This window comes from Halichoerus grypus, chromosome 3 (genome assembly GCF_964656455.1).
Source record: "Halichoerus grypus chromosome 3, mHalGry1.hap1.1, whole genome shotgun sequence".
Lineage (NCBI taxonomy): Eukaryota > Metazoa > Chordata > Mammalia > Carnivora > Phocidae > Halichoerus > Halichoerus grypus.
This window is the reverse complement of record NC_135714.1, coordinates 168,799,943-168,826,454: the sequence shown is the minus strand read 5'-3', so window position 1 is coordinate 168,826,454 and position 26,512 is coordinate 168,799,943. Positions and strand designations below refer to the sequence as shown.

Genomic DNA, 26,512 nt, shown 5'->3' with positions numbered 1-26,512 from the left:
GTTAGGGAAATAAATAAAAATGACGGAGTGGTGAAGCAGCAGCTAGGCACAAGTGGCTGCCTGTTTGTGTTCATACCAGGAAACAGGAGTGTGTTTTCCTCCCCCGCATACTCTTACACCGCCCCCCCCCCCCCCCACAGAGATTAATCATCATCCCTTGTCTCTGTAACTCCATTAGGATTTCACAAGGTGTCATTCAGAGCCTGAGGAGGTTGAAGAGAGGGAGGGCAGCAAGCTTGTGGAGGAAAGGGGAAAATAGGCTGGGAGATCTGGGCCCAGGGATACTGTCAGATGGACCATGCCATTGAGCCTGCTGTTGAAAATATTCAATGATCCCTTTGCCACGAATACAGTTTTAATCTTCTGTGAAATGAACATACTTCTCTTCTTCGTTTGGCTTAAGTGACACAGCTCTCATTTTATTGACAGTGTTTTCTTTATAGGGAATTTAAATGGTTTTCCTTTGGACTTATCTAATAGGCATCAGTGAACAGTAACACTGTGTGTGTGTGTGTGTGCGCGCACACACACACGTGTTCACACGCATGTATCCTTGTGCTTTCTCTCTTCTTTCTTGGGTACTTGGAATAAAATTCTTGTCAAAACCAAGTGGCTCACAGAAGGGAACATTCAGAAAACACTTTCTTGTCATTTAAATACTCCTTTTCCTTCCATCAAAAACTAGACAATCTCTGGATAGGAAATATGTTCCATAATAAAATCTGCCCATGCCAGTTTCCTCTTCTTTTGTATAAGCACATTTTGTCTCCATTCCAGTATTTGCTGATAACCGAAGACCTTTTCTGTCAAATGCTATGAGATTCAAGTGAGAACTGCCAAAAGCATTATTTGACAGGATCCTAAAGGGACTTCATTTAAAAGTGGCCCTCCATGCTTCCATCCAGTCCAGACATTCATTTTAAGGAATAGGAATATGAAAACATTGAAGAGTTATATTTATTTTCTATTACAAAAATACATTTTTATTAAAATAAACATTGAAAATCTGTATGAGCCAAATTAACAACAGCAAAAATTTTTTATTACTCTATACCCAGAGAAAATATGTGTGGCCTTGCCAATGTACTGATGCATGGCATGACTTACAGTGGGGGCAACAATGAATGAGACTGAGTTCTTTCTTTAGTGGCCTGCAGTCTGGGGACAGGGTGGGGGTGGGAGAGTTGAGTGAACAGGCAATTGCAGCACAGTGTGAGGGGGGTCCCACAAAACTTCCTGGAAATTGGCATGGAAGCTGATGAAGAATGCATAGGGATTATTCTGGCAGAGGTGGTAGGAGGTGAGGAAAGACTTCCCAGGCAAAGGAAACAGGATGAACAGAGCTCTCCAGGTGAGGGTAAAATGTGACACATTGAGAAATCTGCGACATAAATCAGTATGGCTGAAGCACAGAATCTAGGAAGTAAGGGCTGAGAGTTGAGGCAGGAGAGGTTAGTGGAGGGAGATCAGTCACAAAAAAGCTGGCCCACCATGTTATAAAGTTTGAAAATGTTCATTTTGATGTTTTTTTCCCGTTCAGTCTCTTACTTATATGTAATGGTCTCTCCTTAGTTGTAATCACAGTGCAAAACATTTATTCACTAATGGATATTTATAAGGATTTACTATGGCCAGAAGCTTTGAACTCAAGTTTCGTCATTTTTGTATCTGCACAGTGAGCCAGTGTGGGGGGAACCCTGGGAGCAAGGGGAGAGGGGTAGAAGACCTACCTTATCATCTTGAACCACGTGATATAATAGCATAAATGCTTTTATCCTTCTTGCCACCCAGCCTTTCCAACAACCATTTTAAGCATCTATACAGTAACCCAACAGATGGAAGGACCATAATTAACTGGATAGGACATGAATTTTTGGTTGCATATTTAGGTTGTTAGACTATTTTGGTAGCAAGAACAAACTCCCAAATATCATGTGAGGCTGGGATAGTGTTTTTTTTTTAATTTTTAATTTATTTATTTAAATTTTTAAGCCCCATTGTGGGGCTTGAACTCACGACCCTGAGATCAAGAGCTGAGCTGAGATCAAGAGTCTGACACTTAACCAACTGAGCCACCCAGGCGCCTCCAGGCTGGGATAGTTTAAAGAAACACATGAAGGAGGCACAAATCTCATGGGAACCAAAAATGTCCATTTCTCAGGATCTATGACAATTGTAGAGATGCTGTCTTATTACCCGCTTAGCATCAGGAATTTGTGATCTTTAACCTATTGTTTTGTGGCTCTGCTACTCCTTCTGTGTCTATCTCTGTGTCACTTCCACTAACCAGTTGACAAATTCACTATTTCTTCATTCAAGAGGGAGGAGGCTGATGCGCCCAGCTACTTACAACTCCTCTTGACACACCTTCTTTCTAGACTATGTCCTAGATGTCTCTTCTTTTCTTCTCCTACCCTTCATGACCATCTCGCTGGTCATCTGTGTTCAACAGCCCAAGACTATGCCCTCAGCAGGGGATGCGGGAAGGGAATCACATCATAGAATGGGTCGGGGGCAATCACAGTCACCATGGCTAACATTTCCAATATCAGTCATTTCAACATTTTTCTTAAGGAAAAATACTGCTGTTACATATCACTACGCATGGTTCAGGTATGGCTAGTGCAGGACTACCACCTCCTTTAATCTGGAAAACATATATTTCTCAGGACAGTCTTGGTTCCATTACATCCCTTGACATTTTGTAAGAGGATGTTTGTCTACTTAATAGGCCTCCTGATTTTCATGATTTATGGAAGGCTTGGTCTAAATTTTCTCTCTTCCTTCCAGTCAAGAAGTACTTATTCAATGCCTTCTAAATGCCAGGCTCTGTTTTAAGCACTAAGATTACAACAGAGAATAAGACACTGAATATCCCTATTCTAATGGATTTAACTTTCTTATGGGGGAAGGCAGAGAGTAAAGAAGAAAATTAATGATGAGATCGTTTCAGATAGTTTCTTCTTGGAAGAAAATGAAACAGATGTCTGAGAGACTGCCTGGGGGTCAAGTACTACTTTCTGGTGTATTCCCAGCACAGGGTCTTTAAAGAGAAATGTCTCAGCTGAGACCTGACAGATGCGAGCCAGGAGGGGTGGAGGTCTCAGGAAGAGCATTCCAGGCAGAGAATATAAATGTGTACAAGGCTGAATGCGCAAGGTTGGTGGGTCCATAGAAGAGATGGTGAGTCAGTGTGGGGGCATCATGGGAGCAAGGGAACAGGGTAGAGACCTACTTTACTACTTTATAACCCCTACCCAAGTGTACGCAGAGAGTATTATATAAACGCCGCCATTTCCACCGATCTTCTCACAGTTACCTCTAACTTGCCCTGCCCACAGAACAACTTGTTGGTTTTCCTCTTAGCCTATACCTCTTCCAAGTCTCCTTCAGCTCAGGAAATTAAACCATCCCATGGCTCATGTTACCCTAACACCTTTTTCTCACTTACCCATCTAAATTGCCCAGTCTTTCAATCCTACATCCAACAGAAAGCTCAAGTTCATTCATTTCTGCCCGTGTCCATTACCCTCGTCCTCATTCAGACCACAGTAATCTTTTGCCTAGATCAATGCCTTGGCTTCTTGGGTGATTTCCCACCATGGGAGAATGTCTGTCCCATTTTCTAATTAGATTGTGTTTTTTTTACTGTTGAGTTTTGAGAGTTCTTTATATATTCTAGATACTAGTTCTTTGTTGGATATGTTGTTTGTAAATATTTCCCCCAGTATGTAGCTTATCAATGTCTTTTGTAGAGCAAAATGTTTTAATTTTGATGAAGTCCAGTTTATGAATTTTTCCTCTTATGCTTTCAATGTCAAGTCAAAGAACCCTGTCTAGTTTTTAGATCCCAAAGATTTTCTCCTATATTATTTTCTAAAGGCTTTCTAGTTTAATATCTTACATTTAAATCTGTCACCCATTTTGAGTTAATTTTTTTTGTATAAGGTACCAGACTTAGGTTGAGATTCTTTTTGGAAGGGGAGGGGGCTATTGATGTTCAATTGCTGCAGCATCATTTGTTGAAAAGCTATTTATTTTTCATTGAATTACTTTTGCACTTTTATGAAGTCATTCAGGCATATCAGTTGGATCTGTTTCAGGTTCACTGTTCTGTTTCATTCGTCTGTGTGTCTGGGCCTCTGCCAGTAACACACATTGTGATTAATCTGGCTATATGATAATTCTTGAAATGCATAGACGGATTCCTCCCATTTTATTCTTTTTCAAATTATTTTAGCTACTCTAGTTCCTTTGTCTTCTCATATAAATTTGGAATAATCTAGACTATATGCATAAAACAATTTCATTGGCATTTTTGTAGGCATTGCATTAAATCTATATATCAATCAGAGGAGAATTTATATTTTTCCTATGTTGAGTCTTCCAATCCATGAATATGTTTTCCAACCCATGAATCCATTTACAGTTGACCCTTGAACAATGCAGGAGTTAGGGGCACCGATCCCCTGCACAGTCAAAAATTTGAGTATGACTTTTGGCTCCCCTAAAACTTTATTAATAACTTGCTGTTCACTGGAAGTCTTTATAACATAAACAGTCTATTCACACAAATCTTACATGTTATATGTACATATCCTGATTTCTTACAATAAAAGAAGTTAGAGAAAAGAAAATGTCATTAAGAAAATCACAAGGAAGAGAAAATACATTTACAGTACTGTACTGTGATTATTGGAAAAAATCCTCATGTAAATGGACCTGCATAGTTCAAACCCGTGTTGTTCAAGGATCTGCTGTATTTAGATATTTGAATTCTTTTACTGGCATTTTGTAGTTTTCAGCATGCAGGTCATGTTTTGTTAGATTTACATCCAAGTATTTCAGCTTTTTGCGTGATTGTAAATGCTGTTGTATTTTTAATTTCAGTGTCCACATGTTCATTAGTAGTATGTGGATACAATTTGGTTTTGTATTTTCCATATAGATAATCATGTCATCTGCAAATATGGGCAGTTTTGTTTCTTCATTTCCAATCTATATGCCTTTCATTTCATTTCCTTGACTATTACACTAGCTAGAACTTCCATTACTAGATCTAATACAAGTTGTGAAAATAGACATCCTTGCTTTATTCCCAGTTCAGTGTTTCATCATTCAGTATGATGTTAGTTGTAGGTTTTTTGTGGATACTCTTTATCAAGTTGAGGAAGTTCCCTGTATTCTTTTTTTTTTTTTTTTTAAGATTTTATTATTTATTTGAGAGGGAGAGAGAGGGAGAGAGAGGGAGAGAGCGAGCATGCAGGAACAGGGGGAAGGAGAACCAGAGTCCCCGCCGAGCAGGGAGCCAGATGCGGACTGGATCCCAGGATGCCAGGATCATGACCTGAGTGGAAGGCAGACGCTTAACCGACTGAGCCGCCCAGGTGCCCCGAAGTTCCCTGTATTCTTAGTTTCCTGAGAGGTTTTTTGTGTTTGTTTGTTGGTTTGTTTCCTGAGAGTTTTTATCATGAATGCGTGTTGAATTTTGTCAAATGCTTTTTCGCATCAATTGATGTGATCATGTGATTTTCCTTCTATAGCCTGTTAATATGGTGTATTACATTAGATTAGATACATGAGTTCAACTTGCCATACTACAATTGGAATCCTGTTTAGTTTTTAAATTTCCAGAAATTGAATTGGAACATTATGTTTACCTCATTCATAAGATACAAAATCTTATTTTGTACTTGTTAATGTGGGTTTATTGTTTAAATGACTAGAAATGTTTAAAATATTATTGTTGTTATTAATGGACATTTAATTGAACTAGTGATTTTGAGAATGAGTATATATGCTTTCTAAACGTTTGAATCAGGAGAATTCAGTTGATGAATTTTCCATTACAAGGAGGTCTGCTTTAAGGAGTAATCCACCTTTATCCCATTTTGCTGCTTTCATTGGAACAGAAATTGTAATATTAAGTTATCTCAGACCATCGGTTCTGGAAATAGTTTAAGGAGCAGCTTGGATGATGCAATCTTCTTTGAGGTGCTAGGAGAATAACCTTAAAAATTTTTTTTGTAGGCTCTTAGAGAACTGGAAAGCTTCACTAATAATTTCATAAAATTAAACATGGGAGAGACTATTTCCTTTATAATTGATTGTATGATGTAGTCATCTACTGATGACTTGGAAATAGGTTTAAAATGTTAAATATATTAGAAACCAATCTCTTTACACTTTCCTTTCCTTACCACAGATGGCTTGATACATTTGCTATCCTTCTTTCTAAACAGTCCTCTGGTCCTCCCTGCTAACTCTGCTCACTTACTTTAACCTGGCAACATCTTTTGGCCATGTCAGCCACCATCTATATTTTGGCAGCTTTCTGGGACTTGAAGTTTCTTTTCTGGGGAAATATTGTGAAGTGCAATGGATATACAAAAAATCTATTGTTATAATCACCACAGGTCTTTGGGTTACAAACTCCCGACTTGAAGAGGAAAAATTATTCCAACTGCAAGATTAGTTCTAATAAACTGCCTATTATTATTGATTTCTTCCAGGCATTTTTTATACCCCTTTAAACTGTCATTTTCTCCGCATTTTAGGTATGTGCGAGTGAGTTTAGGTCACTTGGGGCTTTTCCATTTGTGATTCAATATTCTATTCCTTCTGCCTTTAGTTCTGCCAAGAAATAGTTCTTGGTAGATTTCATTTAGCCTTTGGCCCCTGGCTTAATGGCTTCTGCAGGGTCTTGATCGGTGTGTTTTCCACTAACACACCACAATCTATGGCAATGTGAGGGATCAGCATTGGGTTCCTCTGGAATTTGCTTCTTTAGTATATAACTACTCTTATGCAGCTGAATATTATATACAACCATGAGCTTGCTAATATCCGGTGTGATTTTTTTCACCCAAATTTATTCTGTTTTTCACACATCACTGAAAAGGATATGTTTTCATTATTCTACTTATTCCAGATTTAGACCTTTGGAAGGAAAGAGGACCAAATGCTGGATCTGAGTACCTCAGAACCGTGGGTTTGTTCTAGGGGGAGGGCAAGGGGAGACTTGCCAGAAAATATTGGAGGCTGTATTTTGGGGAATACTGAAGATTCTCTCTCTCTTCCCCTCATGGTTTTGAGAACATCTTTGTTCTTTTTGTTGTTGTTGTTGTTATGTTAATCACCATACATTACATCATTAGTTTTTGGTGTAGTGTTCCATGATTCATTGTTTGTGTATAACACCCCGTGTTCCATGCAGAACATGCCCTCTTTAATACCCATCACCAGGCTAACCCATCCCCCCACCCTCCTCCCCCTAGAACCCTCAGTTTGTTTCTCAGAGTCCATAGTCTCTCATGGTTTATCTCCCTCTCCGATTTCCCCCCCTTCATTCTTCCCCTCCTGCTATCTTCTTCTTCTTCTTTTTTTTTTAACATATAATGTATTATTTGTTTCAGAGGTACAGATCTGTGATTCAACAGTCTTCCACAATTCATAGCGCTCACCATAGCACATACCCTCCCCAGTGTCTATCACCCAGCCACCCCATCCCTCCCACCACACCCCCCACTCCAGCAACCCTCAGTTTGTTTCCTGAGATTAAGAATTCCTCATTTCAGTGAGGTCATATGATACATGTCTTTCTCTGATTGACTTATTTCGCTCAGCATAACACCCTCCAGTTCCATCCCCGTCGTTGCAAATGGCAAGATCTCATTCCTTTTGATGGCTGCATAATATTCTATTGTGTATATATACCACCTCTTCTTTATCCATTCATCTGTCGATGGACATCTTGGCTCTTTCCACAGTTTGGCATTGTGGACATTGCTGCTATAAACATTGGGGTGCGTGTACCCCTTCGGATCCCTACAGTTGTATCTTTGTTCTTTTTAAGAAGTACCATTTAAGCTTTGTTTTTCATATATCTAAATTTTTCCTCCCCAATTAGATTGCATATTCATTGAAGAGAAGATCTTTAAAAATTTCTCCTGTGCTACCACAGCAAGGAGCATCCTGAATATATTATAGTTGCTCAACAAATGGGAACTGAATGTTGTCCTGTACCCTCTATGATGGTGATGTACAAAATGTGCAGGATCCAGTCCTTGCTCTCAAAGGGCTTACCATCTGTTAGAAAGATGTGAAGCACATAAAAATATATGTTCTGAAACAAGGTATGAGGCAGGAGAAAGATGAAATCAAAGTGCTTGAAGACTAAGCAGGATAGAATATATAGCAGTAAAGCAGAGCTTCATGAAGAATCTGACATTTGAGGTCAGTCTCAAAGAAGGAGTAGGATTTGGAAAGGGGTATATTAAAAGTAGAGAATGAAAAAGAAAAGATGACCCTTTTAGATAAAATTACAGCATGAGCAAAGGTGTGGCCCTAGGAAACTACCGAGTCCAGCTGATAGCTTGTTTGCTGCTTCCGTGGCAGTAGAGAGAAGGCGGGGGATGTGCGCCCCCCCCAAGTCCATGCTGAGGTGCTTCGGAGTCTAGGCATGTGAGCTGACCCCCAACTCTCTACGCCACCTCTGCCAAGGGGTTAACTGGCCTCGACACGTGCAGCCTTGGAGATGGGGGGCTCACCGCCTCTTGAGGTTCCAGCTGTCATTGGGGCATTCTTACCGTGGGGCCCTGGCGGGAAGACTGGCAAGTGGGGAGAAGTCCACATGAGAGGCACCGAGAAGGTCAGCCTGAAGAGTTTCCAGGCAGTTACTTTTTTTAGTCATGATTGAAGCTGTGAGTTTAGGAAAACTCTAATGGCAGCTGTGTGGCAGGATGTGGAGTGGGGGCAGCCCTTTTGTGGTGATGAGAACCTAAAGTAGCAAGCTGTTTAAGGGAATAGAAAAGAGAGGACATACCCAAAAGGCTTTTGTAGCACAGACAGTGTTTTTGAAAATACCAAACTAACCTGTACTTATTCCCAGTAACCCCTAATTGTTCCTTGTTGCCCTGCAGCTTTCCATCAGTTGCAGCTGGGATCTTTATTATTTCTAGAGAAGGCTGGGCTTCTGGGATCAAACAGAGTTTGTTTTAAGATCCAGAGTGAGACAGTCTGAAAGCAAGCATTTTTGATTTCCAGAAGCAAGGCTTGGTTGAGAGAGGGAAGGAGGGAAACAGCACGGTAGCAGAAGAGGATCTCTGCTTCCCTGTGAGCCAATGCTGACCACCTAAGCATAGAATTTGCAGGCGACCGTGGTGTTGATGCAGGATGTGGCACGAGGACTGTTTTCTTGAGGACAGAAAAGAAGAACTCAGCAGGCAGGCAGGGAGTAGAGGAGTTCAGGGGGGATAGGCTCTTCCTCTCCCTTCCCAGAGCCTGTGCATCCAGGGGGAGGCTCAGGTGAGAGAAACCCTGGGGCACTGTCTGCTGGAGAGGGAGTGAGCTCTGTACTAGACAGTGCCTGATGCAGAAGCACTCGAATCTGACCAAGAGGAATCGCTGGATTGCAGTGAGCACACCTGAACAGGGTAGGATGGGCAGCCTGCTCCATGCAGACTGGGGCCATGAAAGCAAAGTTAAATTCAGTTGTAGAAAATAAAGTTCTCTTCTTCCAAAGAAGTCATAGTTGACATAAAATCTCACCTTGGCTACACTCTGAAGAGGTGAGGTGTTCCGACAACTGCTGGGAGGTGAGTAAGGTTTTACCACCATTTCACACTTGAGAAACTTAGAGAAGGTCTGTGGTTTGCCAGGGTTATTTAGTTGGTGCGCTGTGCTAGGAGGGGAATGTGGAGATGCCACTGAATCATAACTTCTGACTGACAACTACAGGGACGTCAGAATTTATCTAGTCCAACCCTAGAATTTTCCCAGATAAGAGATCTTAAATAAATGGAGTGATCCACTCAGAGCTGTGTATCTGTGTCAGGCGGAGCAATGCTTTCTGGAGTTTCTTCACTAGTCCGGTGTATGTCTGATCAGCCTGGAGAAATTATTATCTATTCCATTTGACATCCATTTCCTTTCTTAATTATGTGCCGATAGGAGTGAACATTCTGACAGGCTGATTAAGTAATTATTTTACATTCATCTAGAAAGCTTGTGCTTTGGGGATTTAAGTTTTTTCATCCTAAAATAAGGATGATAGATATCTGATTTCTTAGTAGCATGTCAGGAGGACTTAGAAAACAATTTTGTCTGTCCCGAGTTTCCGGCTCTGTGGAATCAGTCTCAGGTTTTTCATTTCATTTAGTAGGAAGTGGCAACTCTACCACGTCACCGAACCCCGAGCAGAGCTCAAGTTCAGGCGTGAACGGGTTGTGTGAACGGGTTGCGTGCAGCACGTTGCTATGGGGAGTGGCAGAGACGAGCGCGGCAGCCTCGGTGCAGCCCTACCGGACGCAGTAGCTTCGCAGGGGCCTGATTGCAATGCAGTGTTTGTGTTGAACAGAACTGCTCCTCTCGCTCATTTTGTGTGACTCTTATTTTCCCCCATCCCCTTCTCAGACTATCTTTGAGGTGAGATGTAAAGTCCTGCAAACTTCGTAGATAATTGCCTTTTTCTGCTTCGCTAGTGGTTCCACAATTTTTTGGAAGGAATTTCCTGAATTATAGTAAATTTGATACATTGCCATTATGATTTATAAGTGTAGAGACTGAACAAATCCATGCAAAGTCTATTAGTTATCTATGTTAATGAAGGAAAGAGTTGCAGGTAGTATGGAATTATACATATATATTTGGGGGTTCAGTGCATCAGCACCATTTCCGCTTACCATCTTTTCATTCACTCCTGTTCTTCATACTTACAGTCTGTAATGGGGAAGGGGGCTTGTGGTGATGGTCAATTAAGTGTTAATCAGAGCTCAAATCCTAAAGTCAAACAAAGCAGAGGGAAACAGGGTCCTCGTCAGGATTCAGCTCCCACCCACTTGCTGCCTGTCTTGAGCTGAGACCCAGGGGCCTCACTGCTCACGCGGATATCGTGGGCTTCTCCCTGTCACACACTTTTCCAGCTATCGCTTGCCTTCTTACTCTTCTTCTGTGCAACCGAACTTCTTGAAAAAGTTTCTGTATTCATTGTCTCTATTTCCTTCCTACTCTTTAATCCACTCTCCTGTGTCATTCGTACCCATCAGTCCACTAGACGAGTTTTCCACTGAGTTACCAGTGATGTGCATGTGGTTCAGCTCAGTGGTGTTTTTTCAGTTCTCAGTTTACCTGATTTCTCAGCAGCATCTGACATTGTTGATTTTGTATTCTTCTTAAAAGAATATTGTTAACATTTTCAAACTGAAAGATTTTATTAAGAGTATAATAACCCCATATACTCTCCACCGAGTTTAAGAAATAACATTTTAGCAACATTAACACTTATTTCCTTATAGAGCTTCCAAAGGCTCTATACTGCTCCCCACTCCTACAAGGTAACTACTCTTATGACCTTGGTGTTTGCAGGGTCTTAGGGTATCAATATATTTATCTTCCTCATCTGAGTTCTGTCAATAGCCTCCAACCAAGGACCATCAGGAACTCAGTATTTGGACACGCTGGGTTTATTACTTGTTGCAGCAAGTGAGAACACACGCCATGGAGAATCGTGGGGTCTCAGTAAAAGGGTGGTAGAGAGAACCTATTCTGTGGATTTGGGTTTTAGTTGGATGATTTGCAAGAGAGTCTGAAGAAGAGGAGATATACTCCAGAATAGATGCTGTCAGAGAGCAGGAGTAATTCTCTGATTAGGTATCTCAATAAATCTTATCTATGGGAGACTAGAATAAAGATAACATAACTGGTAAAGAAGTAGCCGTCGATCGTTTTGGCTGAGAAAGGGATGTTAGATATTTTGTGGGTGACATACTGACTTTGTTTTTGTGATTGGACAAAATGATGAAGTGGACTTACTTTGTTTCTTTCATCATGGTCTCAGAGTAACCTTGTTTGAAGCTGGTATTCTTTGAGATGGTTTATGTGTAGTAGGAGAATACATGGCCTTGCTAGGCATGTTGGGCAGCTTCTGATCATCAGGGGATTGCTTTCTTTTTTTTTTTTCTTTCTCAGTTCTATACAAGTTGAGAAATTGAATTCAGGCAGATGGAGACCAAAGTATCAGCTTGGTTATAAGGTTAATTTGGAGAACATAGTTTGGATATGTGGCGAGAATGGGCTTCCTGATATTGGACCCAGGATAGCAGACTTCCCTCCTCAGTCATGGGTAGCTCTGGCCATGCTCAGGCCGACCCACGCAGGGCCTCTCTCTCCCAGTTCACAACAGTATGGAGTTGGAGGCCATTCAGAGTCAGAGTTTCTACAGACTCAGAACCAGATGTGCTTCTTGCTCTGTACTTTCCCTAAGTTGTCTCATCCACTCTCAGGGTTTGATGACCATTTTTTCCCAATGACCCCAATCTGTATCTTCAGGCTAGACTTCCTCTCTGATATGTTACTCTCCATCTCTACCTGGATGTTTCAGAGCACTGCAACTTCACATGACTCAGGCCAAATTCATAATCTCCTCCCTAAATTCAATGTCCCAGGTCCCCATAGCCTGACCCTACAGTTTCACCCCACATTCCAGCCACCCTGATCCACCTGCACAGTCTATATGCACCATGTTGCCTCATGCCTCCAAGCTCTGCCATTTGGTTATTTCTGCCCGGAATGCTCTTTCATTCTTTGTCTGCCTTGCTACACTCTTCTTTCAAGGCCTACCTCAAGTGTCATCTCCTACAGAAAGCCTTTTTGGAACCCTCTAGGTTGGATTGAATGCTCCTGCTCTATGTCGATCTCTTCTTACCTTTTGCTCCTCTATATAGCAATTAGTTCATTGATTTATCTGTTCATGTGTCTGTCTCCTTCACTATACCTTAAACTCCTTGAGGCCAGGAACTCTATCTTATTCATCTTTATATCTTGAGATACATCTATATCTATACATAGATACCTCCATACTTTGATCTTGTGCCTATGTATCTAAGATATATGGGTAGATACCTATCTATCTATATTGATAGATAGAATTAGATGTCTAATAGCTTAAACTAGACTTGGCACTTAATGAGTGTTCAGTAAATGTTTGTTAAGCTACTTGTTGTCTAAAGACTTTGTTAACATTTTGTCTAGACCTGGAATGACCAGAGCTTTGGTAATTTTAGTATTGAAAAGAGTAAGTCAAGTATTTTTTAATCTGGTTGTATTTTACTTTACTCGAGATATAGTCCAGAAAAGTAGTATTTAGATTGAAGTTTGTAAAGTACACAACATTTTCTTATTAAATTACATGATATTTTCAGCAAATGGTTTACTTTCATTTCTGATTGACTGTGTTGTAGATTAGGACTCCTAATAGTTCAAGTAATATCATTATCAGTCAAGTAAGCATTTTTCATTTTATCTATAATTTTTATCTGTAAATCATAAATTTATCTGTAATTTTAAGTTAAGGGCCTTTGCAAAATGGCCGTCCTACCCTTCTATGAAGGGCATGCAAGCGTCTGGGATGGAAACCTTCTCAGTCCCATGTCCTTCCGCTGGGGCCCCGGGATTTCAGGGGACTGGTGAGTGGGAGGTGGGATTCGACCTCAGGTGGCTTTAGTGGGCCCTGCCAGGAATCCCTCAGCTGACAGCAGAGAGGAGACGCCTCTGTTCTCACCCATTGGCGCTGACAAGTTTCTTAGGTTGTCGACCTGTGGCTCCAGGTGTCCCTATGGCTCAGCTACCCTGTCAGGGCTGGCTGCCGTGCTCCAGGCTGGCAGCTTCCTTCTGAGTCTTTTACTGTGGCTTTCTGAGCAAGGCTTTGGTGGTCTCAGCTCATCTTTTAGAGCTGGGCCACACACTGAGCAGTCTCTACCATCTGCCCCTCCTCTCTCGGAGGAGAGGGAAGGCTGAGTGGGGTTGTCCAGGCAGGACTCTGCAGGGAAGGCCCCTCAGAACACACCTGGTGCCAGGTAAGAGACGAGCACTGTGTGTAGGGGACTCTGCTGAGGGGGAAGGGCAGGAGGAGCAAGGAGCTGGAGGAGAGAGGCAGGTGCCATTGATCTGAGAACAGACTTGATTGAATTGCAATTCCTATGTAAACAAGGATTTATTTTTCCGATTATCATCTCCTAATTTGGTTTTCTCAAGCAATATTCCTTTGAAATGTCTGCAGGTTCTTAGCGCCAGTCATAATGAAGATAAAAGCGGTAAGGATACCACCCATTGGGAGTATTTCTGTTTGTACTCTGCAAAGCAGTTTCACATTTGTTTAAAGAAAATTGACATTATTTTTCATCACCTTTGCAATGAGGATTGTGTGCCCTGGAAGAAGACTTCTGCCCTGGCAAATAAATTGGACAAAGAACACAAAAGTTCCATGCTGAGGGGCATGCTTGCTTTTCCGAATTGGGTCTGATGATGTGGTCGGTCTGTGTTCTACACTATTGGTGGATTTCTGTGGTCACTTCTCGTCACTTCTCAGAGCTGGCGTGCCGCTTTACACGTGTCTGCAGTGGAGACTGTGTCTTTCTTTTCTCTTCTGCTTCTTTTGTCTGATTCCTTTTTTTTTTTTTAAAGATTTTATTTATTTATTTGATGAGACAGCGAGAGCGCACAAGCAGGGGGAGCAGCAGAGGGAAAGGGAGAAGCAGACTCCCCACTGAGCAGGGAGCCCGATGCCAGGGCTCGATCCCAGGACCCTGGGCTCATGACCTGAGCCGAAGGCAGGTGCTTAACCTACTGAGCCACCCAGACGCCCCTTTTTGTCTGATTCTTAAACTGAGGCTGTAGAACGTATGACAAAGGTACCCTTCGTTGTGTTGTATCATGGAGCCAGCAGATGGAAATAAACATCTGCCAGGCATCAGCAAGCAACAGTGCTAGTCCATGGTAGCTGAGGAAAGTCCTTAAAAATCTTACCTCATGATAGGCTTTTAATAGAGATAAAGCAACGTTCATTAAAAGCTGAACCCTCCTTGGACTCACTATTCCACAGAATAATTGCGCTTATATCAATCTCGAGACCCATTAGCTTGGTGCCAAGAAAAAAATTCCAACTCTGCTTTCTAGATAGAAGGAGCTATGTAAAATAAATAAATAAATAAATAAACAAGGACGAATACACAATGCCCATTGCATTTCTTTTCACCTTGCCCCGGGGCATATGAAAAAGGGTTGAACACTAAGAAACACAATCAGACCAAAACTCTCCCCAGTGTCCCCATTTCTACCCAATAAAGAATACCTTGAAAAGTTCACCTGAAAGTTCTCTGGTCCTTCCAACCAAAGCAGTCTTTCTCTGCTCTGAACTACAGCAGCATTTTGTTTCTATTACTAATGATTGATCGCAGTCCCCTAGTATCTCAGTTATTTTTATACCTGTCCCTCCCAGGGGACCATTACCCTTGTGAGGACAATTGACTCTCCTCTTTATCCCCTACCATAGTTGACATGGTCCGTTTCACACAGTAAACATTCTATACATACTTGATGAATGAGTGGATAAAATTCATATTAATTGGCACATCAACGCAGAATTTCAGAAAAATTATTTTCTGTGTTCATGATATAATGGAGTGTTTGCTTCTTACGAGAGTCCCATATCCCTTTCCGGTAAAGCAGGGTGGGTGTGGACTGAGCGTGTGGTGTTTTCAGAGCTGCACTCATCTCCCCTAGGCGTCTGGTGCATTGCGGGTCACTGTAGCCTGGGATGAAACTGTGTATGTTTTGCTCCTTTGACATTATGTAGCGCAGTTGTAGAAATTGTAGCAATTGTTGCAGATTCACGTAAGTCATCAAAAGGATAATATTCCAATTTATCTTTCAGGAAAGAGGCATTTTATGCCTGTTGCCCGTCTTGGGCAGCTTTGAACTGAGGGCTGTTATGTATCAGGATAATGATGTACAGTCAAAAGAGGGAATCCGGGGACTCTTCTCACCAGAGGCATTGTGAAACCTTATTTTGGGAAGCAGCTTTCATTGTTGTTTGAAGTTTTCTTTTGAACCCCAGGAATATCTCTAGTACCAGCAGGTGAAATCAGAACACTAGTGTATTGTCTTATATCATTTGGAGCTACCGGAAAACTGCATTTCAAAAGTATCCTAGGAGGTTCTGAGATTTCTCCCAAACAGTCCCTTTCATAATGACTCAGCAGGTCTGACAGCCGAGTTGTGCCCAGGGTCCATGCAGTCAGTTCTCTGGTCAGTAAAGTTTGCTTGCAGCTTGCTCTCATGTCCATAGCTCTGAACTATATCATCCTGAGGCCCAAACAACGTTGAAGAAGCTCAAGAAAACCGCCCCTGTGCCCTTCCACTCTGCCCGGAGACTGTGCTAAGCCTTTCAATGCGATTGCCTTTTAAAACTCCCTCTGTACCACTTGGTGTAAATGGCAGTTTGGGGAGAACTTTTCAGATTCATTACAAATTCCTTTTTCTTTTCCTTTTCTTTCTTTCTTTCTTTCATTTTTTTTTTTTTTTTTTTTTTTTTTAACTGGGCTTTATGGGGACGATAGGGATGTGAGAGAGTTACTTTGATTTGAACTTTTGGGAGTGTCGTTCAGAGGCAAGAGACCGGGAGTGTGGAGCCCATAAATGTGTATAAACATCAGCTATTCCTCCTTGGTTGACTTCTCTGAGCAGTGAAATGGCGTCAGTGTCAGGCTTGTATGTGGGGGCTTGGGCCTCACTTTGGCTCGCACTGATTACATGTGAGCTTTGTGCCCGGTGCTTCATGTGCATTATCTCATTTACTCGCAGAAGGACCCGAGGCCCTCTCTGTGCTCCTGTGCTTGGGAAACTAAGGCTGAGAGAAGCCAAGCAACTGTAGGACCGAATAGTCTGCACCCTAGAACCTGTCCTCTCAGCCACTGAGCTGTACTGATAGGATAGAAGGGGACACGAGGTAGTGCTTCGAGAGTCAAAACAAATATAAATGTGCAGTCTTATCGAGGTGCAGGAATTGGCAGAGCAGGCACTTGCCCGTGCAGATAATTCAAAGAATGCAGGCAGGGGCCTCCTAACAGAGGCCTCCCCCTCTACCTGACATTCCACGGGCTGTGCCACGTCCACATGTCCAAAACCAAGCTTGTCTTTCTGCTAAATCTCTTGTGTGTTGGCTTTTTCAGTGGTAGCCCCATCCTGTGAGTCACACAAGCTAAATCCTAGGCCTCGTTCTTGGCGGACACTTTCTTTCTCCCTCTTGTCTGATTGGCATCCACATCTTGGAGGTGGTACCCAAGAAAACCTTCTTGAATCCACCCTCCCCCCATATTTCGTGCTGCTGCTTCCACGTGCCTTCGTTGGAATACTGAGGTGGTGGGTGGCTTCTTACCTGGCCCTCTAACGGCGGTCTTTCCGCCTCCAGCCTGGCTCAGCCCTGCCCATTTGCTAGGATTCAGTTCTGATCATGTGCCTCTCTTATCTAAAAACTTAAATGGCTGGCTAATCATCACCTGTAGAATAAAGTTTAAATCCCCTGTCATGATATAAGGGCTGGTTGTAGTCTGTGCGGGCTGCATTATAAAGTACCATCGACTAGTGGTGTAACAAACAAACACTGATTTCTCACAGTTCCGGAAGCCAGAAGTGCGAGATTAGGGTGTCAGCGTGGTCGGGTTCTGGTGAGAGCTCTCTTCTACACCGGGCTCTTTGCTATAAAACCTTTCCGAGCTCCTCTCCTGCCTCCTTACCGTCCAGCACTGTGCATTATGCATTTCCACATCAGCCTTCTTTCTGCTCTTCCCCATTACCATGAACACTCCTCTGTTGAGCATGTAGCAAGCTATAGAGAAGCCGTGTAGCATAGTGATCAAGAGCACAGACGACGGAGACATACTGCCTGGATGAGAAGCCCAGTTCTGTCGTTTCATTGCCAAATGACTCAGGCAAATGACTAACCTCTGCCTAGATGTCCTTATCTGCAAAATGGGTATGATATTAATAGAACCTGCATCATAGGAGACATCAGAGAAGCTGGAGGAAGATGCAAATAGAGTGGGATCATAGATAGAAAGGCAAAAGTTTACAGAAAGAGCCTGGACTATGTTAAGAGTGACACAGAGAACATGTTTGTGGAATGTTACATAGTATTAAACTGTAAGACAAACTTAGATTAAGTAAGTACTCTGTGCTATTTAGCTTATGTAGAAATAGGACAGTGTCTCTGGTGGATAAATTTCTTGATAGGAGCAATGTCTTGAAATATTTTTAGCCAGTACCTTAATAATCAGTTAACCCTCTAGCAGGGACAGTTGACTACAAGATAGGCTTGGTAGGGTATTGGGAGTGGGCGCTGAAGAAGGGGTAGGGAAACCTGGAAGAGGTGCTCATAGGCGCAGTGGGCCGGAACAGAATCTACTTGTAGTCAGTGCAAGGTTTTATTTTTGTGAAAAATAATAATACATCTTACATTTATGTAATATTGGACATCTTCCTGTTAATTTTTTCTCTATTACTGGTTCTATTTCCAGATTGAGATAGATGGCACAAAGAGAGAAGGCTTTGCTGATCTAGCTTCGTGGGGTTTCTAAAATAATTCTGCACAATCCGTGCTTTCTCTAGTCCTGTTACATAATAACCACTTGCTAAAAGAAAGCCGCTCATTTGTGTGCTGCTGTCTTCCTCGTAGGTGGGGAGGAAAGAGGAGAACCGAAAGGTGGTAGGCTGTTTATTTCATCTTGACTGAAAGTAGCAGTTATCTTCTTAACCCTTCTTACCCCAAACACGCCCGCAGAACCCGTCAAGTAACTCATGAGAGTGGCTATCAGCACTGCTTTGATGCAGGATGTTTCCAGTGGTGGTTCCTTCAGGCGTCTGGTGGGGGCGGAGAGCGGCAGTGCTCATGCCCTTCTTTCACGAGTCTGGAGGCCGCCCAGACTCACGCACAGCATCGTGCCGACTGATGCCCAGGCCCAGGGAGGAGGGGGAAGAATGACAGCCCTGGGAGAAGGCAGCACACTCTAGTCATGAGAAGACTACATATGCCAGAGAGAACAGGCTCCTCGGTCATTGTTCTTTGCACACTCAAGCAGGGAATCCCACCTTAGGGGAGCCCAAGATGGAGAAGGGGGACGGAGTTCCCCCAACTCTGACCTTCAGGTCAGAGTGCCATTTTGCACTTTGAGAGACTGGTATCTATGGACCACTCCTCTTTGGAGGCCTGTTTTGTCCTGTTTCTAGGGCTTTCCCCGCCGTGTGTATTCTCAGCTTCTGGCTCTTTCTCTGTGGCCCTGTTTGTGGGCATTGCCTCCCCTTGCTGTTTTTCTCTAATTCCACACGTTGCGTAGCTCTGTCTATGCCTGGCAGCATCAGGCTGATGGAAGTAGGTGACTGTGGTGGTGTGGAGGCCCGCTAGCTGCGTGGGAAGGTCACTGGCCTCCCCAAATCCCAGCCTCTGCATCTCAGAGAACAGGGATCAACGACTCACATGCGGTTTAGGTAAGACAGCAGGTAATACATGAGGCCTAGTGATTCTCCGGTGGTCCTCAGTGGCGCCCCCTACCCCTCCCAGGGCTGCCTGAACAGACGACCCAGGTGAGCACTTTTATCTTATCTGGGAGCTCTGTGTCTATAAATGTTTTAAAGCCATTGGGTGGTACATGGTAGAGGCATTTGGTAAACATTTTTTTAAAGATTTTATTTATTTATTTATCTGTGAGTGAGGGGAGGGGCCAAGGGGGAGGGGGAGAAAGAATCTTAAGCAGGCTCCGCCCTCAGCGTGGAACTCCACACTGGGCTTGATCCCACGATTCTGAGATCGTGACCTGAGCCGATACCAAGGGTCGGACACTTAACCGACTGCGCCACGTAGGTGCCCCAGTAAACCTTTTTTCTCATCCTCCTCTTCCTTCTCCTGTCTGCTAATAAGGGGCATGGATCATGTTATCAGAAAGGAGAGAAGTCCACTTTCCCTCTCTGTGCTGCCCTCACTCCAACTAACGTGCGGCTCATCTCATCCTGGGGCCTCCTCAGCCTCCGTGGCATCGTGTGACGTGATTCACACCTCTGACCTCACCTTGGAGCTGATAGCTACCACTCAGCAACTCTGGCATCTGCTCAGGGCTCTGTGCTTATGACTGAGCTAGAAGGTACTTGGCTGTGAGCATTGCTCATTCTTAATTAGTCCCCTCCTTGTTAATTAACAGCGTGCATTTCCCTGGAAGCTGTGCTGTGTGACCTTGGGAATGGGGTCTCCTGGGTCGGGGGAGGGGTGCCTTTGCCTGAATCTGCATGGGTGCCGGGGCTGACTTTGGCCTACACATGAGGGTATTCGTTGACACACGGTGAATGGCCATTGCCTGGGCATCTCCTTTTGCCATGCTTTGGAGGAAAGAAGTGAGAAATCAGTGTTTGGCAGGAAAGAGTTCCATAGTGATTCCAGCCAGCATCTTAACCATCTGAGAGATGTTCTCTTTTGCTCCTTTCAAAGAAGAACATCTCTCAGTTGATTAAAAATTCGACTTACTAGGGTGCTTTTTGGTGGAGCTGTCTTCAACCTGATATGTGGGTATAAGCTCTTGGCATCTGCTCAGAAGCACTGGCTGGCGTGTTGCCGACGTCTTCTTTCCTGGCCCCAGCCGTGGGGCCAGGGCAATGCTCGCACTGGCCATGGCTGGGACTGGCATTATTTCTAGGGATAGTATGAGTTTGCGGAGCTGGTAAGCGATATGGAAATGCAAACCCCAGCTAAGTGGGGAGGTCAAAAATTTGACAGAAACAGTGCTTATTGCCACATCTGAGGGGCTGGACAAGCTCATAAATAGGAAGGTTCATTTTGAGTTCAGAAGCAAGAAAAATTGGACACGATGGTTGCAGAATGAGGAACGGGTCTCAGCAAGCAGTCCAGGATTATTAAGGGTGATGAACAGGATAGCCCAGTGGGTAAGAGCAGGGTGTTAGCATCAGACGAAGCTGGGTTTGAAACCAGGCTTGGCTGCTTGCCCCTGTGCACCTTGGGCAAATGACTTCACTGCTCTAAGCCTCGGTTTCCTTGTCTTTAATGGGGGATAATAAGACTTAGCTCATAAGATTGTTTTGAGGATTAAATGAGATAATGTTTATAAAGTGCTTAGTGTGATGTCTGGCCCGAAGTAAATGCTCAGTAAGTGGTTGTGATTATGAGCAATGAGTTTTGGAAGCCTGGTTCCACAGGGTTCTCATTTGGTGGGGCTGGGCGGTTCCACCAGCTGCAGAGAGCCCCGCGGGACGGAGGGGGAGACGGAGACTAGGCAGGTCCATCTGCAGTGTTCTGGCAGCTGACTCAGCCCTGTGTATGTGCTGGAGACACTTCCCTGCTGGGAAGAGGTTCTTTATTAGACTTATTCTTAGTCCCTTGAGTAATGCCTTCTTGTGCCAGGACCCTTCTCTCTTTTCCCTCTGTAGGCTCCATGACTGCCCCCTGTGCTGGCTGATCCCCTAGGACCCTTCTTGAAACAAGGTTGGAGGTAGCGAGGTAGGGCGAGGGTGGGGGGAGAATAGTAAATCTGTGCATATTCAGGAAGCCCCCCTCTATCAGTTCTTCCCTTTGAAGTTTCACCAGCAAATTAAAAACCAAAATCAAAACAAGAGAGGATAGCAGAAACAGTTTAGACCTGTTTCCTGACTTTTTGGCTTCTGTGGTTGTGATTAATCTCTGTACCTTCACTTTCTGACTAGCAGACCCCATTTCTTCTACCACATTTCTTTTTTCCTGCTTTGAGGTAGGGAAAAGGGAATCAGAATGATTCTCTCAGGAGACCAGTGTGGAGTTGAGGGGATGGAAGGGTACCTCTCACCTAAGAAGTTTTCAACCAACAAGTAGTCAGCCCCGTTCCTTTGGGCTGCTCTGTGCTGGTCCCTGGAGGACATGCTCTCAGAGCCAGGTTATAGGAAGGACCTCACAGAACAGACCAGCTGAGTCTGAATCCTCTAGGAAGGGAGGGGAGTGCGTTCCCGGCAGCAGTCTGGACATGTGGCCTGGCAGCAGGTGTTGGACACCCTGGGACTGAGTCAGTGTGGTCCAGAGGCAGGAAAGTCACTCTGAGAAGGGGACAGCAAGGCAGGCACCCCGGGCTGTGGAATTTGCTGTTGACTGGGGGCCATGGAAACGAAGGTCAGTAACCCCCTGAAGCAAAGGTCCCTGGGGGTGCCCAGGAAGGTTCATCAGGGTGAGAAAACAAACAAACAAAAAATGTTCTCCTGCATTATTTTAAGAGTGCTGTTTTGTGAATACATAATACAACAATGCTGTAAAACGTGTATGTAACTTATAAGTGAGTAAATTTACATACTTCTCTATCATCTGTATGTCAAAAGTTACTTATCACCTGGAATGTGCTATCATGTTTGATAAGTTTGGAGACGGCTGACCGTGAGGCCCAAGGTCGGGGGAGGAAAGCAGCGAAACCGCTGACATGACGAGGCCACAGCCCGCGTAGCCCCCTCTCTGTGTGAGGGCAGAGCCTCGGGCCCAGGCCAGGTGGCTGCTATCAGGGCTGGACGAGGTCAGGGCGGAAAGCTTCAGACTGCTCATGGCCCACTCGACTCCACTCTGGGTGTTTGACTGTCGACTTCGCTTGGAAGCCCGTGGGATCTGGGACTCGGCTGCAGCACCTCTTCATTTTTAGGCGGTGATACTGCTCCGCTTCCCTCCTTGCTTCAGCTCTTCATTCGCTGTCAGGAACATACCCAAGGATAAAGCATTTGGCACTAGAGAAGATGCTGACTAAAGACTCATGGGGAAAAAGAAACCTGCATTCCAGAAAGCGCTGTGACACCTGGGAACCCCAGCTCTAACGCTTCCAGCTGGTTGTGGTTTAGGGAGATTATGAGCTCTTATGCCCATTTTCGGGCCGTTTTCACTTCTTTGCAAGTGCCTCAACCCTAAACAAACTGTGCACAAGAGGCAGATGATTGTGGACTCAACAAAGCAGTTTCAGGAGTTGGTTGTATATACTCATTTCCTTTAAGAGAAGGCAGATGGAAAAATCTCGGGAAAATCCGTAAGCAGAATGCAGGGAGTAGGCCCTGTGAGCTTCAAGGTTTCCCAGCTCTCATGACGGCTTTTTCTCTGTTTTCTGTTGAATTTTGCAGAAATGTGCACCACTTCTGCCATATGTGATCGGCCACTCATCTCAAACCCCCAGGATAGTGTGGGAGGCAAACACACAGCGGGACGAAAGCCCACAGGAGACAATGTTGAGGGTCAGATTGGAAGCTCCTTGCATGGGAGAGTCAGGCCAAGGTGGACAGAATTCTAAAGGAAGCCACGTGTTTGAGTGAAATTTACAGTGTTACATACATTTACATTACATATACATTTTTGAGAGCATTTGGAAGCTCTTTGAATAAGAATCCTCGCATGATGCCTTTTCCACACACGTCCAGGATGCTATATTTATCCAAGAGATAGAACCTCCATTTATGTTCTGTTAGTACAGCTAATCCTTTGACTGAAGGTTAGCTTGTGGCCTTGGCATCAAAGAGCTGACTGTATGGGCCGGAGTGGAATAGACTCGCATGGTCGTGTTGGGGCTTTGGGCTACCACTTCCTGGCCCAGGAGACGTTGCTTGTTTTCTTCGCCATCAACCCTCTTGGCTGTGCCTGCACACAGGGTGGAGATGTCTTGTAGAATTTATTGCCGCCCCTTGAATGGTTGCCTTTATCACTCACAAGGCCTGTCCTTGTAGTGTGTAGAACTGCCTGACCTGGTCTCGCCGTGAAGCCACTGTCCCTTCTGCCTGCTGCTGACCCTGACGGTGTGGCATCCATGGGTGTCCTGGAATCCTTGGTGATTTATGAGCATCTTGTGGCCATTAATAGACACATCTTGGCAGGCTCTCTGTCATAGCACACAGCTCTCGTGACCCAAATGTTCCCTGGGATCTGTAGAGTGAAGTGCCTACACCCATCCTTCTACTTCTTAGAATAGGTACTTCTGTCCTAATCATAGAATTTCTAACTTCCATGGTCCCCATTTGGGGTAAAATGTTGGACTCTGAACTAGACTTAGGTTTGGCTTGGTTTTACCCTCTAAGAGCGTCCACTCAAAGATGAAATGATGCCCATAGCCACTTGTCTATCTTATCTTAACAACTGTTGTTGATTTCTACCATTTACTTTAAGCTTTTGTCATTTTAAAATGTATTTATACGTCTCAACACCCCTGTCTTCCACATACATTTGGTAAGCGCTAACACTTTATATCTGTTTTAATGGTGTTTGCCTATAGGGGGCTTATATTATAGTCATTTGAGCGTGCTGATAAACGTGCTGACACTGGAATTTGTGCTTGGTTCATCTTCTCCTGTAATTTCTTACAGGAGTACATTCAACATAGTGGGTGCTTAATAACTATTTGTTTTAAGTGTGATAACAGTATTCTAGATGGAGTAGACTGTGATTCTGACCCACTGTTAGGTCACTGCTCGGTCATTTGGAGATCTGGGTGATGTTCTGGATGCTTCCCGGTCCCAGCAGGATGTCAGAGCTGTCAGACAACTTGCACCTAGAGTCTGAGAAACCCATCCATTGCTGGACCCTTTGGCAGAGGCCCACTGTGTCTTTCAGATTCTCTACCTTATGTGTTAAGAAAGTGCTGTAGATTCCTTAAACAACCCCCTATCTAGAGACCCTAGGAAAAACGTTCTTAGGGTTATCCTGGCCCATGGATGATAGAACACCAGTCTGCACTGAGAATGCTTTTCCATTCGGAGAGTTTGGAGGATAACCTTACTTACTTGGGCTCAGACCTGGGTGGATGCTAGAAAGCATTGCTCTTCAACATTGTCTTGCCTTTATAGTAGACTATGAAGAAGCCTTTACCCTATGGCTTTTGTTGCCCAGAGATTGCAAGAATGGCAGCAGAACCATTGTGCTTGGATAGTCCATCCATTCTAATCAATAAACCCAGTGTTTGGGACAAGATGTGTCACAGAGCCATCCTTGGGAGTTGGCCAAGGATAGGAAAGTATTGAGGAAAGCAATTAGTAAGGATGGACATTTAGAAATGTAAGTGGCAAGAGGGGCACCTGGTTGGCTCAGTTGGTAGGGCATGTGACTCTTGATGTTGGGGTGTGAGTTCGAGCCCCATGTTGGGTGTAGAGATTACTTAAGAGAATAAAAATCTTAAAAAAATTTTTAAAAATTAAAATTGTAAGTGGCAAGAAATCTGATGAACACAAGGATTTTCTATAATTAAAAAAATAGGAATATGCATCTCTCTTCTCCCAAAGGTTCTAAAATTGGTTATTGACAGGGCTCCAGCTTGCTCTCCACTCCTTCCCTGATCCCAACCACCCCCAAAGACTGAACTAGTCTAAAATCTGGGTGCCTTCTCTAAGTTTTTAAAATAGTAGCACTATGCTGCTGTGATCACATAAAGCTGTATTTTCGCTGTCACCTCTAGCTTGTAGTAGTCTTTGGTAATTCCATGGTGCTTTCCATCTGTAAGTCTGTAAACACATGGTAAATGTTAACCCTTCCTTCTCCCAGCGCTTCTGTAGATATAGGGAGAGATTGCACGGTGTCTTTTAGCCCTGCATTTGGTCTGGTTTCCCTATAGGTTTCGCTCGAGGTTTGGTCTCGTTACATCTCATTGAGGTGTTCTTTCCTGACTGGTCAAGTAACATATGCTCTTTTTTTTTTAAATTTTATTTTATTATGTTATGTTAATCACCATACACTACATCATTAGTTTTTGATGTAGTGTTCCATGATTCATTGTTTGCGTATAACACCCAGTGCTCCATGCAGAACTTGCCCTCTTTAATGCCCATCACCAGGCTAACCCATCCCCCCACCTCCTCCCCTCTAGAACCCTCAGTTTGTTTCTCAGAGTCCATCGTCTCTCATGGTTCGTCTCCCCCTACGATTCCCTCCCCCCTTCATTTTTCCCTTCCTACTATCTTTTTCTTTTTTTTTTTTTTTTAACATATAATGTATTATTTGTTTCAGAGGTACAGGTCTGTGATTCAACAGTCTTACACAATTCACAGCGCTCGCCATAGCACATACCCTCCCCAATGTCCATCACCCAGCCACCCCATCCCTCCCACCCTCACCACTCCAGCAACCCTATTTGTTTCCTGAGATTAAGAACTCCTCATATCAGTGAGATCATATGATACATGTCTTTCTCTGATTGACTTATTTCGCTTAGCATAATACCCTCTAGTTCCACCCACGTCATCGCAAATGGCAAGATTTTGGGGGTTTTTTGATGTCTGCATAACATTCCATTGTATATATATACCACATCTTCTTTATCCATTCATCTGTCGATGGACATCTTGGCTCTTTCCATAGTTTGGCTATTGTGGACATGTGCTCATAAGAATGATGTTCTATGCTGCCAAATGAAAACCCTAAAGTCTCCATAGAAGCAAGAAGCCAAAAGATAGGCTGCCTGACTTTAGGAAGCACATACTCCTAGCCTCCACAGTTTAGCCAGTTGTTACTGTTTTGATTACAGATTAGATTGCTAGAATAGTTAGAAAACATTCTGTCTGTTAAAGAATGTAGAACTTTGTTTCTGATGCATATTACCTGCTCCTGACTTTTAAAAGGAGAAATCCATCACTGCTTCTTTGGCTGTAATTTTTATGGCTTTTTCTTATTTCCTGTAAAGAGTCATTTCTTCCTAAGATCTGTTTT

At 43.6% G+C, this 26,512-nt stretch overlaps 1 protein-coding gene across 7 annotated transcripts in view; it reads left to right on the top strand.

Annotated features, from left to right (window-relative positions):
• Positions 1 to 26,512, top strand: part of CSGALNACT1 (chondroitin sulfate N-acetylgalactosaminyltransferase 1) — a 329,368-nt gene that overhangs the window by 204,860 nt on the left and 97,996 nt on the right. For 2 of the 7 annotated variants that reach the window (XM_078069560.1, XM_078069561.1), the window contains exon 3: positions 6,932 to 6,987. The exons of 4 other annotated variants lie outside the window; for them this stretch is intronic. The gene's annotated coding sequence lies outside the window, so the exon portion shown is untranslated. Of the gene's footprint in view, positions 1 to 6,931; positions 6,988 to 19,198; positions 19,318 to 19,747; positions 19,968 to 26,512 lie in introns of those variants that run through there. One more of the 7 variants, XM_078069562.1, reaches the window with a different exon arrangement.